Source organism: Lissotriton helveticus, chromosome 4_1, assembly GCF_964261635.1.
Source record: "Lissotriton helveticus chromosome 4_1, aLisHel1.1, whole genome shotgun sequence".
Classification (NCBI taxonomy): domain Eukaryota; kingdom Metazoa; phylum Chordata; class Amphibia; order Caudata; family Salamandridae; genus Lissotriton; species Lissotriton helveticus.
Genome location: NC_136063.1, coordinates 2,101,054,579 through 2,101,067,112, shown reverse-complemented (window position 1 = coordinate 2,101,067,112; position 12,534 = coordinate 2,101,054,579). Strand labels below are relative to the sequence as shown.

Here is a 12,534-nt window from a genome sequence, read left to right as displayed (position 1 = left end):
AGTCAGGAGGCAGAGGTCTATTGGTCTGTAACCAGGGCATGACCTTATTGAGCAGGTCTTGACGTGTTTCATGATTTCCATGATTTAAAGGTGGGATCCCAGAGACAACAGACACATAAGGGGCGGCTTCAGGTGGTAAGTTAATTCGAGGCATTCTAACAGGTTCGAGTTCTGGATTAGCCTCAATACGGTTTATTAACGGGCGTTCTATGGGCAGTTTGAGGCCTGTTGTAAAAGGTAATGTTAGGTGTATGAGCGTTCTTGCGGGAATTCAGCTTAGGTTTTACCGGGATAATGGGAGGAATAGGAGCGTCTGATAATGCCAGTTTGGCACTTGATGAGATATGCGTTTTGATTGTCAGTTCCATACCAGATAACCTGTCCCCCAGATCGTTTATTTTGGCCACCAGTGGTGCTATAAGAGATGTAAGTAGGTGCTCAAGCTGTGCCAATAAGGTTGGTTGTAAGTGTAATAGATGGTTTTCTACTTCTCCACACGCCATATCCCCCGATGCTGTGGTTAAATTTGAGTGGAGAAGAGAGGGACTGGAGCATAATTTTTGGATTTTGGCTTGCTTCTCTTTAAAATAGTCATCATCATGTTTCCTTTTAGTGTTGGGCCCTCCTAGAAATACGTTGGCTGGGGACAAGTGTTTGTTAGAGTCAAGAAGTGAGTTCTGCAAGGTGGCAGTTACATCATCATGGTTGGTGACCATGCTTGTAATGGGTAGTATGTCCGGGGCGTATTTGGTACCGCACAGGGCGTTCAATTCCTCCCAGATAGACATAATATGATGCGGTTAGCTACAGTAGATCGGTAGCAATAAGAAGGAAAATCCCAATACCTCTTAGATGGAGATGTCAGTGGTCTGGCCCATCCCGTCCTCCTTGTGCCTCTGAGGGCCACAGAGGGCCCGCCCTTTGCCCGGGCTTAGCCCGGGCTTAGCCCGGCGCGGGTCTGTTGAGGGGATTTGTAGCGCCTCCTGTCGCGGAAGTGTGCTCTCGCAGCTTCCTGCCGCTGTGCACGCCGGGAATTGTAGTCTCCCCCGCTCGGCGGCCGCAGCGCGGTGTCAGAGGCTGCGGCGGCGGGGGGAGACAGCTGGCAGGGTCCCAGTAGGATTAGGAGATGAAAGCGGCCACCCAAGGCTTGCCAGGTCCGGTGAGTAAGAGTCGCCCGCTCCCCCGAGACTGTTGAGGGGATTTGTAGCGCCTCCTGTCGCGGAAGTGTGCTCTCGCGGCTTCCTGCCGCTGTGCACACCGGGAATTGTAGTCTCCCCCGCTCGGCGGCCGCAGCGCGGTGTCAGAGGCTGCGGCGGCGGGGGGAGACAGCTGGCAGGGTCCCAGTAGGATTAGGAGATGAAAGCGGCCACCCAAGGCTTGCCAGGTCAGGTGAGTAAGAGTCGCCCGCTCCCCCGAGACTGTTGAGGGGATTTGTAGCGCCTCCTGTCGCAGAAGTGTGCTCTTGCGGCTTCCTGCCGCTGTGCACGCCGGGAATTGTAGTCTCCCCCGCTCGGCGGCCGCAGCGCGGTGTCAGAGGCTGCGGCGGCGGGGGGAGACAGCTGGCAGGGTCCCAGTAGGATTAGGAGATGAAAGCGGCCACCCAAGGCTTGCCAGGTCCGGTGAGTAAGAGTCGCCCGCTCCCCCGAGACTGTTGAGGGGATTTGTAGCCGGTGAGTGTGATTCTGGGCACCTCTCTTAATCTACCCCTGCCGAAAAATGAATGTATCCTTGTTTAACTTAACTGTAAAGCTCTCCAAAACCTATGGCCGAGTTCGCGCTACATAAAACTGCAGCAAAAAAAACGGAATAGCGGAACCCAGGACAGTCTGACACACTGCAGAAATCCCTTCAAGCGACTAAATCATGTCCTTGCATCCAGTTGAGCAGTTCGGCTTCTAATATTATTCAGCAACATCTGAAGCTTGTTTGTGCATGGCCCCCGGAAGAATCCTACTGTACGCGATTCATAAATGGTAATTGGCACTTAGATGAAAACAAATTGTAAGATAAAAAGCACACCAAGACATAACAGAAAAGAGATGCAGGCTACAGGGACCTTAAGTGACCTGTGTGATGAGCCGCATGGATGGAGAGTGCAGTGGGACTGGAGTGAGGGCACTACAGGAAGAGATGGCAAACTTAGGGCCGGCTGTGTGCAGCTGCATTGAGGGATGTAAATGTCAACATTTTTAACATTTAATTGTAACTTGAATACATTCAGGTCAGTGATTTAGTTCCTGTTTACATTGCATGTGTTAACCATGCACAGTTGCCTTCCCTAAAAGTGTTAGCTATTTTAACAATGTTTTTTCTGTATTTCTTTCATGCATCACATAACTCTTGTACCGTGCAGACTTTGAATTGAGTTGCACCACTTGAGAGCTCTGGGGCTGAGGGCATTGCGAGTTTCTAACAGAGCTTGTCCACGAGTGAAAAAGGTGTTCAGAAATCTTGCTGGCCATCCAATCCTGGGCCTCTCTGCCGATTGCACAGGGCAGTGGTCCTGTGTTCCAGTTGAAATTGTGATTCTGGGCTTATTGGTTTGATGGGGGTAAACTTTTTTCAAAATAATGATGACATGGCAAAATTAAAAGGAAATGCAGTGCTCGATTGCTACTCATAAGGCATGCCTAACATTCACTCCTCACCACTTTCACATGTCACCAGCTGCCACTGCAATTAACATTATCATTATCTTGAATGTTATAGTATTTGAATGCCATAACCATGCTTGGATGCCCATGTGAAGGCATAAAACATGAGTTGTTTCCAAATGGCACCTTGCCTAATTTTAAGGGGCCACCAGCCATGGTTGAAGAATCAAATTTCAAAGTTTCACATATGCAAATGTGGATACATGCAACATGAATGTGACTCGGTACCATAATTTGCAATTAGTCAGTGCCCAATCTCATTCATTCTCGCAAGCAGCGCACTGTTTGGCTTGCCATGACACACGCCCTTTGCCTACTGCATGATATTTGGTTATAACCTGCCACTGAACTGTGAAAGGAACAACAGCTTCCTGGACAAGACTCCTACAGTCAGGAGCGGCCCGTGCAAGTAAGAGCGGTGGGGCCGGGTTGGGGGGGCATTCCACAGACGACCACGAGGGAAAATTAAATAATATGTCTGTCAAAATCCCCGCACCCGGCCCCAACACCCTACCGCTCTTACCTGCACTGGCCCCAGCTGCCTATAGTATAGCGTTTTGCCTTCCTTCTTACTGCCTGCTGGTTGCCATTTTTAATTTGGTTGGTAATACCAGGTTTTTACAACACTACTCCAGATCCAATATGGTGGAGTTTATCTGAAATACTCAAGAGGTCCAGGCATTGTTATGTTGCAGATAGTTGTGTGCACACGGGATAACAAACAAATTTGCCTCAAATTCCCGTTTCACGTCATACAGCATCAACTTCTGCCCTCCTCTTGTCCAATCATGTGCAGTGAGGAACATTTTGCCATTAGCCCAGTCCAGACTGGGCAACAACTATGGTTCCTGTGAACATACAAACGCAGGGGAGCAATATCTGCTGGTGCTCTACAGGCGGTGTCAGTGATAGGTCTGTTGGCAATATGGGTATTCTGCGATTAATTGTGGCACTTGGGAGTTTCTGTCATATGCCACTGCACACCTGCCATCTCGAGAGACAGACCACGCTTCCATCACAGTGATACGTTTTAAATAAGGCACTGGCAATAATAAGCGGTGAATGTTTTTTCTGATGTTACAAATCTCGGTAGACAAACCAGCACCATTCCATTTAAGATGTGTGTTTCATCGGTGGCTTCATTGTTTGAGTCTGTTCTTGTATAATATGCGGCAGCGCCATTTGTCCACCTCATTTGTTCCTAGCCACACCTGCTCTGGTTCCTAAGCTGCACGGCGGCCCAATTAATATCATATATTTTTTAAAGAAAGACACGAAATCCCAGGCCTGCAGCCTTCTCACTCTACACTGATTGGAAACCTCCGAGGGGGCAGCAGCATGAGAGAATTCACAGCGAGCAGAGGCGGTGGCTGGGAGGACCACTGTGTGCTGTGGGCAGGCACCCTAGAATCATTAGCACCAGAGGAGGCATTCTATCAGAGTCGGTCTTTCTCTTGCTTCTTTGGAGGCCAATTGATTTTATTTCAAATAAATCTTAGCCTTTGTAATGGGAGTTTAGAGTGGATGTGGGAAAAGAAGCTTTTATTGAAGCACAGGAAAAAAAACACAGGCGCCAGTCGGCGGGTGCAGAAGAGAGGAGCTCTGGAGTGAATTTAGAGTCTCAGCACATCCATGTGTGCGCTATTCTGCACCTTATAGATGGTTAGAGGCTCTGGAAAGGACGAGCCTTCCAGTAGCCCATGTGTATGGATTCGTGAAAAATTGCATAGAGATGTTTGCATTCACGCAAGTGCAAAAATATTTTTAAGCAGAAGGACGTAAAATAAACGTGGCAGCTTGATGACAAACGATCTCAAGTATATAGAAGCGAGTGAGCCGACAGAAGCTCAGAGAGGCAGAAAAGAAGATCCAAGCAGGCCTAAGGATACTGATTACAGTGCAATTCATGTGTTTTTTATATAAAGCTTTACATATGAATCTCGCATGGTCAGCCCTGCCCAGCACTTATGCAATATCCAGGTGTAGCCTTTTAATAACGTTTGAAAGCAGTTTTGCCAGACACAATAGTAACTTGTTTTATAGCGCTTTACACGTCACTTGTGCTGTTTCTAGGTATGTAAACAACACAATTTAAAACGAGTTTTCCGGCCTCAGAAGAATGAAGGGCTGAAGGAGCTTGTCTGGGTTTCGAACACGTGGCCTGCAGCTGCAAGGTTTAACTCACAGAGGTGTCTGCAAGAAATAGGGGGACTTTCAATGCTGCCTTTTAATTCAGCGGTTTATGGCATTTTCACATTCAGTTTGCTAGTGGGAAGTAGCAGCAAGCTCAGAGAGTACAAGAAGGGCAGCATTGCCGGATGAGGGCTGCCAGCAGCAGCTATTCTGCAGGTGCAAAATGAGCCCCTGCAACAGGGAGCCTTCCCTACTCTGTTGATGGTGGTTACAACAGGGAACCCTACTCTGTTGATGGTGGCTACAATAGGGAACCCTACTTTGGTGATGGAGGCTACAACAGGGAACCTTCCCTACTCTGTTGATGGTGGCTACAACAGGGAACCCTACTCTGGTGATGGGGGCTACAACAGGGAGCCTTCCCTACTCTGTTGATGGGGGCTACAACAGGGAGCCCTACTCTGTTGATGGTGGCTACAACAGGGAATCCTACTCTGGTGATGGGGGCTACAACAGGGAGCCTTCCCTACTCTGTTGATGGGGGCTACAACAGGGAACCCTACTCTGTTGATGGTGGCTACAACAGGGAACCCTACTCTGGTGATGGGGGCTACAACAGGGAACCTTCCCTACTCTGTTGATGGTGGCTACAACAGGGAACCCTACTCTGGTGATGGGGGCTACAACAGGGAGCCTTCCCTACTCTGTTGATGGTGGCTACAACAGGGAGCCTACCCTACTCTGTTGATGGTGGCTACAGCAGGGAGCCTTCCCTACTCTGTTGATGGTGGCTACAACAGGGAACCCTACTCTGGTGATGGTGGCTACAACAGGGAACCCTACTCTGGTGATGGGGGCTACAACAGGGAGCCTTCCCTACTCTGTTGATGGTGGCTACAACAGGGAACCCTACTCTGGTGATGGGGGCTACAACAGGGAGCCTTCCCTACTCTGTTGATGGTGGCTACAACAGGGAGCCTACCTACTCTGTTGATGGTGGCTACAGCAGGGAGCCTTCCATACTCTGTTGATGGTGGCTACAACAGGGAACCCTACTCTGTTGATGGTGGCTACAACAGGGAACCCTACTCTGGTGATGGGGGCTACAACAGGGAGCCTTCCCTACTCTGTTGATGGTGGCTACAACAGGGAACCCTACTCTGGTAATGGGGGCTACAACAGGGAGCCTTCCCTACTCTGTTGATGGTGGCTACAACAGGGAGCCTACCCATCTCTGTTGATGGTGGCTACAGCAGGGAGCCTTCCCTACTCTGTTGATGGTGGCTCCAACAGGGAACCCTACTCTGGTGATGGGGGCTACAACAGGGAACCTTCCCTACTCTGGAATAGTTGCTAGAACTGGGGCCTAGTCTGGCAAGGTGGCTAGAACAAGGGAAACTCCCTACTCTGGCGATTGTGGCTACAACTACGAACCGTCCCCACTCCCACAATGGCGGCTAAAACACAGAGCCTTCTCTACTCTGCAATAGTTGCTAGAACAGGGAACCTTCCCATCTCTGGTAATGGTGGCTAAAACAGGGAACCTTCCCTACTCTGGCGATTGTGGCTAGAAAAGGGAACCTTCCCTACTCCCACAATCGTGACTAGAACAGGGAGCCTCTCTATTCTGCAATAGTTGCTAGAACAGGGAACCTTCCCTACTCTGGCAATGGTGGCCAGAGTAGGGGAGCCTTACCTACTCTGGCAATGGTGACTACAACAGGGAGCCTTACCTACTCTGGCAATGGTGGCTACAACAGGGAGCCTTCCCTACTCCGGATTATTTGCTAGAACAGTGGATCATCCCTACTCTAGCAAGTGTGGCTACAACAGGGAGCCTTCCCTACTCTAGAAAGATGTGGCTAAAACAGGGAAACTTCCCATCTCTGGCAATGGTGGCTAGAACAGGGAACCTTCCCTACTCTAGAACTATGTGGCTAAAACAGGGAACCAACTCTACTCTGGTAATAGTGGTTAGAACAAGGAGCCTTCCCTACTCTGGAATAGTTGCTAGAACAGTGAACCTTCCCTACTTTGCAATAGTTGCTAGAACAGGGCGACCTTGTGAACCAGACACAACATTTTAACTGGGTACGCTTCCTAACTGGCAGCCAATGAAGCCTCCGTATCTCCTTAGAGATTGATGCGTATTTAGGAATACCTGACAGCAGTCTAGCAGCAGTATTCTGCAGGAGTTGCAACTTATTCATTATTCCTTCCTGGATATTAAAATAAAGGCTATTACAGTAATCCAGCCTAGACATAGTAAGTGCTGTGACGACTGTTTGGCGACACTCTATAGGTAAGAGCGGCAGAATTTTCTTACAAGACCTGAGAGCAAAGGACGTAGCGGAAGACACTGAATTCACTTGATCTCTAAAACTAAGCTTCTGGTCCACCCACACTCCTAGATTTTTTACCTTCTTGTTAGGTGCGGGGACAGGACCCAAGGTGTCTGGCCACCATTCAGGGGTCCAAAAATGTGGATCGTTGCCAAAACATACAACCTCCGTCTTATGGGAGTTCAGTTTAAGGCAGTTTTAGGCCATCCAAATCCCTACGGCATTCATGCAGTCCTAAAATCTAATCGCTGTGCTCTGCCACTCCTCTGTTTGTAATGAGACCACGATTTGTGTGTGATCCGCGTAAGAGGTCAAACTAAACCCAAATGACTGAATAAGGCGTGCCAAAGAGGACACATATACATTAAATAGTGTTGGGCTCAGTGAGGACCCTTGCGGGAGCCCACATGGTAATGAAAAAGACTCAGACGAGAATTCCCCCAAAGACACTGACTGACTCCGGTTTGAGAGAAAAGATTTCAGAAGTCACCATGCGGAGCTCTGACCTCCGATCTCCCGCAGCCGGTCCATCAACAAGTCGTGATGGAACGTGTCACATGCTGCTAAGAGATCTAGCATGATCAAAGCAGCCTTGCCCCCTTTATCTAAAATAGTCCGGATCTCTTCAGTGGATTTCAAGAGAGACAATTCAGTGCTATGGCCCCCTCTGAATCCATGCTGGGTTGGGTCCAATGCTTGGGTCGAATCCAGAAAGTAACTAAGTTGCATGTTTAAATGCCTCTAAACAATTTTTGCAGGTAACAGGAGTCTGGATATAGACCTGAAATTGTTGGGGTCCTTTAAATCTAGATTCGTTTTTTTGAAAAGAGGTAGGATAGAGGTTTTTTTCCATTCTAGCGGGAAGTATCCTTCTGAATACATCGTGTTAAAAATGGGGGTCAAAACACGGGAGATTAGTTCTGCCGCTAACTTTACTATAGGTGTAAGACAAGGGTCAGAAGGGAAGCCAGATTTAACCAGCATAAGGAGATTAAAAGTGTCAGTAACTATGAGCTGGGCAAATTTATCCAGATGAGCTTTCTTTTCTGAATTTAGGTCATGCGTATAGCCCAACGTCATCTTAGATTTAGCATTAGAGAAAGTGGAGAAGATGGCATTCACTTTCCCATAGAAGAATTTAGCCAGTTTATCACAGAGTTCCTGACTCGGCTTGGTTGTAATAGCCACTGGGTTGGCCAGACTGGTGACTGTGTTAAATAATTCCCTTGCTGAATTTTTTGCATTATTGATCTTAGTGGAGAAGAATGTTAGCTTTGCATTATGAATCAGCTGCTTATACTTAGCAAGTCCACATTTATAATCCTCCCTATCACAATCCTTATATTTCTTTCTCCAATTTCTCTCCAAATTTTACAAGTCAATTTTTGATCCCTTAGTTCCTGAGAATACCAAGGGGTGGATGATTATTACTATCATTGTTTTCCATTTATACAATAGAGTAGTGTCCAATAAATATTTGCGATTACACTGATGTTGTGCACTTTGGTTTCTCATCAGGGACTTATTTAAACAAATATCCGTGCTAAGCTCTCTGGCAAGCCTGGAGCAGTCGTCATGTTGAGCAGAGCCTGTGATGAAGCCCACTGTTGGCCTAGTGACACCCCTGCCTGTCTTTCCCGCTCTGCAGGCACACAGGCTATCGATACAGGTTTGGATGCAAAGGAATTGGAGTAATCAATACAATTCTGTGCACTACTTGGGCCAGTGAGGGCATTTTGTTGATCTGGTGCCCGGCCAGGATATTCCTCTTCTTGTCATGTTAACATTAACATGAAGAAATCACAAAGTTATGTGTTGTAGTTGCATGAAACTAGATACACGTCTTTCTTTTCCTACTATTAGGGCTATGGGGAGAGCAAAAAGCCCATACATTTTAGTTGAGTCCATGCTTGATTTTGCACACAATACGGTCTGCAGCTCTAGGTGTGGGGTCCATTTCATAGATGTAGGGGGTCCCTAAAAGGTGGCCCTTTGTGTATGACTCAGATACAACAAACTCAGCCTACATGTCTCAACTGAGAACTGTTTCACGCATGTACAAACCACTCAGATACAACAAACATGGCACACCCTACAGCTGAGATACTTGCGTTATGCATCATCCAGATGTAAGGGCATGCAAGTCCATCAGTCGGATCCAGCTTCTTCATCAGATACAGAGCACTATTGATTGCAATCCCATGGACACAGGGGAGTGTGCCCATGGCAGTTTCATGGGCAAAGCTACATTTGAGGCCTGGGATGACTTGTATTCTTAGACACTTAGTTCACTGCACAAGGGACTAGTACCGCGGTCCCCCATTTCATCTCTTCCACTGCGGCAGGCATACAACGTGGAAACCCAGATCGTGAAGGGCCATCCTCTATACTTGGTTCCCTCATATATTCTGACCACTGATGCAAGTGGTAAGGTGTGAGGAACAAGTTTGGGTTCTTATCTAGCCGGAAGACATTGTTCCCAGCAGGAAAGATCCGTATACATGAATTTGAAAGAGCACACAGTGGTGCTAAAGGCTGACAGCCTTTCTCGTGAAGCATCGAGTGGTTCTAGTCAAGACAAAGAGCATCTTCACAATGACTGGTATAAATCGCCTGCAGGATCTCCATCTGAGGCAGTCCTGTTCTTTCTGTTTATTTTATTGGCCTGGCACTTATTCTCTGCTGCTGTTGGTCCTTAATGTTGCAAAGTTCTTCTCTATTCACAAGGAATAGAACTATCTCATAACAAGGTCAATTGTATGCTTCGAATTAGTGCCTTCTTTCTAATGTATAGGGCAGCAACGCAAAGAGCAAAGTCACCTGTAGATCACTGCATACCCTTACGTCTTATCGTCAGAGTACTAGAAGAATTCTGGGTACTTTACTACCATGAACCTGAAGAGTGCAATGTGTAATTAAATATTTGTGTGTGTGGCAGTAGGAGCACTGCATTTTGTTTCTGCTTCCAGGTTGATGCACTGGGATTACTTATCGAAATTATGGACCGGAATGGATGGAAGAGGGTGTAATGGCCCAAAAAACCTATGAGTAATCTACATTACTGTGAGTCCTACCCTTCTGCATCCCAGCCCTTCTGGCCAGTCCATACTGGTTGGGATTCTGGTTTTCTTATTGCATGTGGTAATCATACAGAAAGTCCGCGGGCCGAAGGATGGCTTATCTGAAGGTGAAATGGGGATAGCATGTTTAGGGAAAAGCTGCAGGGGTATGGAACATCTTATAAAGGTATGTACTAACGAGGAAGAGTATGCCATGGAGAAATGAAGAGTACTGCTAAGTAAATAAACCCTTTCACGGTTATTTTTTTACCATTAAATTTGCATACGGTTTGCACGTCTGCTCTCTAGTCTTGGGCACAGACATTGCAAGTTGTTTGTCTTTCAAGTAAAGGTTAACAGTGGCTCATGATCCCTCCCCAAAACCCACAATGCACTAGGACAAAGACTCCACTATAACATTTTTTGAAGTCTTTGAAGCTTTGTATGGAGCTGGTACTTGGTTTCTGGGCATGGCACTGAACAGGTTCTCCTAGAACTGTAATGTGAACCTGTGATTTCTGCAGAGCATTTCTCAAGGGAGTTACCAATCCTGTATATATAAGAATTTCAAGACTTTAACTAAACCTTTGTTCGACACAACATCTCAAAACTTTCTTGGCTTCAAGCATTTTTCTAATGCTGAACTATCGGACCCAACTCACAGAATTTTATTTCAGTTAGTCAGGAATGTACAATATTTTTGGCCAGCGTGGGTTTTCAAAAATTAAAAAAAATCCCTGTTCTTCATTTTCCCATCTGATTACTGAACAACATTTTTTTTGTTTTGTCATAGATCAATGTGTAAGTATGTGTGATTTCCTTAATTATTATTGTTTCTGCATTTTGAACTTCTTTTTCTTTTTAGTGCCAAGATGACAAGTGTAGAAGTCCTGTTTTAAGCTGCAGCCATAAAACACATTTCTGTCAGGACCTTACCCCCTAGAGAGTAAAGGAAGGCAGCCAGTGATGGGTCCCCAGAATTCCACCCAAAATACGTATATCTCCTAGGGAAATTCAGTGGTTCTGGGGAATACAATCCAGGAGTACTGTGACCGTGGGCTTGCTCTTGCCCAGTAGCTGAGTCGAGCACAAAATCTGAATGACAAGTCCCTCCTAGATGGTATCTTTGCAAGGCAGTAGCAACAGGTACGGAGATTATGTTACGGATGCAGTGAGCAGGCCCAGTCTGGAAACCAAAATCAGCACTACCAAAAAGTTTCAAATAGCCCCCCCACTGCAGATGGAGGTGACGAGAATGACTAAAAGGGGACACTGCTCTGAAAATAGCCCCCTAGCAAGCAACTACTGGGAAAATGGCAGAGTGGCAAAATGGCCAGTTCGGTCCTGACAGTATGTGGCATGTGTGAGCAGAGAGGCACAGGGGTTTCCCAATAGATTTGCCAATGCATCTTGCATTTGCCTATGATGCAGAACACTGCCCCTAGCACCATTTGTTAAGTTGCTAGTCTTCCCACACTGTGTTGTTGGTTACATACTGCTCCCCTGAACTTAACTGGTCTAACAAAGTTAACCAGATGTTCTCATTCTATTTATCAAGTGTGTTGCCTAGCGTGAGCAAAGCCGTCTTAAACATTCAGGCCAGATCTGAGAAGTCTTAGCCAGTAGAGTATCCATTTTGAGATTTTTTCCTGTGTGCATTCTATGTTGATATTCACTGTAGATCTCGAAAGCTCTTGTTCCTCTCTGAGCGATTTTCAGTGTAATTCTAGTTATGTTTATGGTCACTTTAGATCTCGAAAGCCAATGGAACTTTCTTAAAGATTTCCTTTGGGCATCCTTCCTGTGTTTGCATTCCCCACACCCCTCTAAAATCCAATGGTCCTTGGATTTCAGCTTGTCTGGCCAGCAGTTACTGAAGCATCAATGCATCAGAAGACTGTTCTGAATCTGAAAGGTGCTCTATTTATTATGGCCCTTTGTGCTACTTCATAGTCTAGTGATGTTATGATTGTATTTGTTTTTGCATAGCGTTCAACGTACAGTTTCTAAGTGCCCTAAATGCCTCAATGAGGATCTTCAGCAGCAATGGAACTTGGCTTCACTTTTATCTGGCTTATACAATCATGTTCTACTTAATATTTTTAGGTTATTTTTAGTTTTTGTACAGACTCATAATACCTTCTCATTACTAGCACATTCTGCTAAGAACTGAGACTCTAAGATGTGTGTGATAGGAAAGTATTGGCTCCTCAGTCCTTGAGCTCCTTGAATGTGTGCATATCAGGGGTCGTATTATGCATTTTTATTGTTCGCACTGGGTGCACCTTTTAGCGCCTGGTGAAAACAAAAGTGCGCCCTAAGTACGGAGAATGCTCTGCCCCCCCA

General features: G+C 46.5%; 1 protein-coding gene across 3 annotated transcripts in view; it reads right to left on the bottom strand.

Moving 5' to 3' along the window:
- Nucleotides 1-12,534, bottom strand: part of GAB3 (GRB2 associated binding protein 3) — a 489,597-nt gene that overhangs the window by 15,790 nt on the left and 461,273 nt on the right. The gene's annotated exons all lie outside the window — the stretch shown is intronic.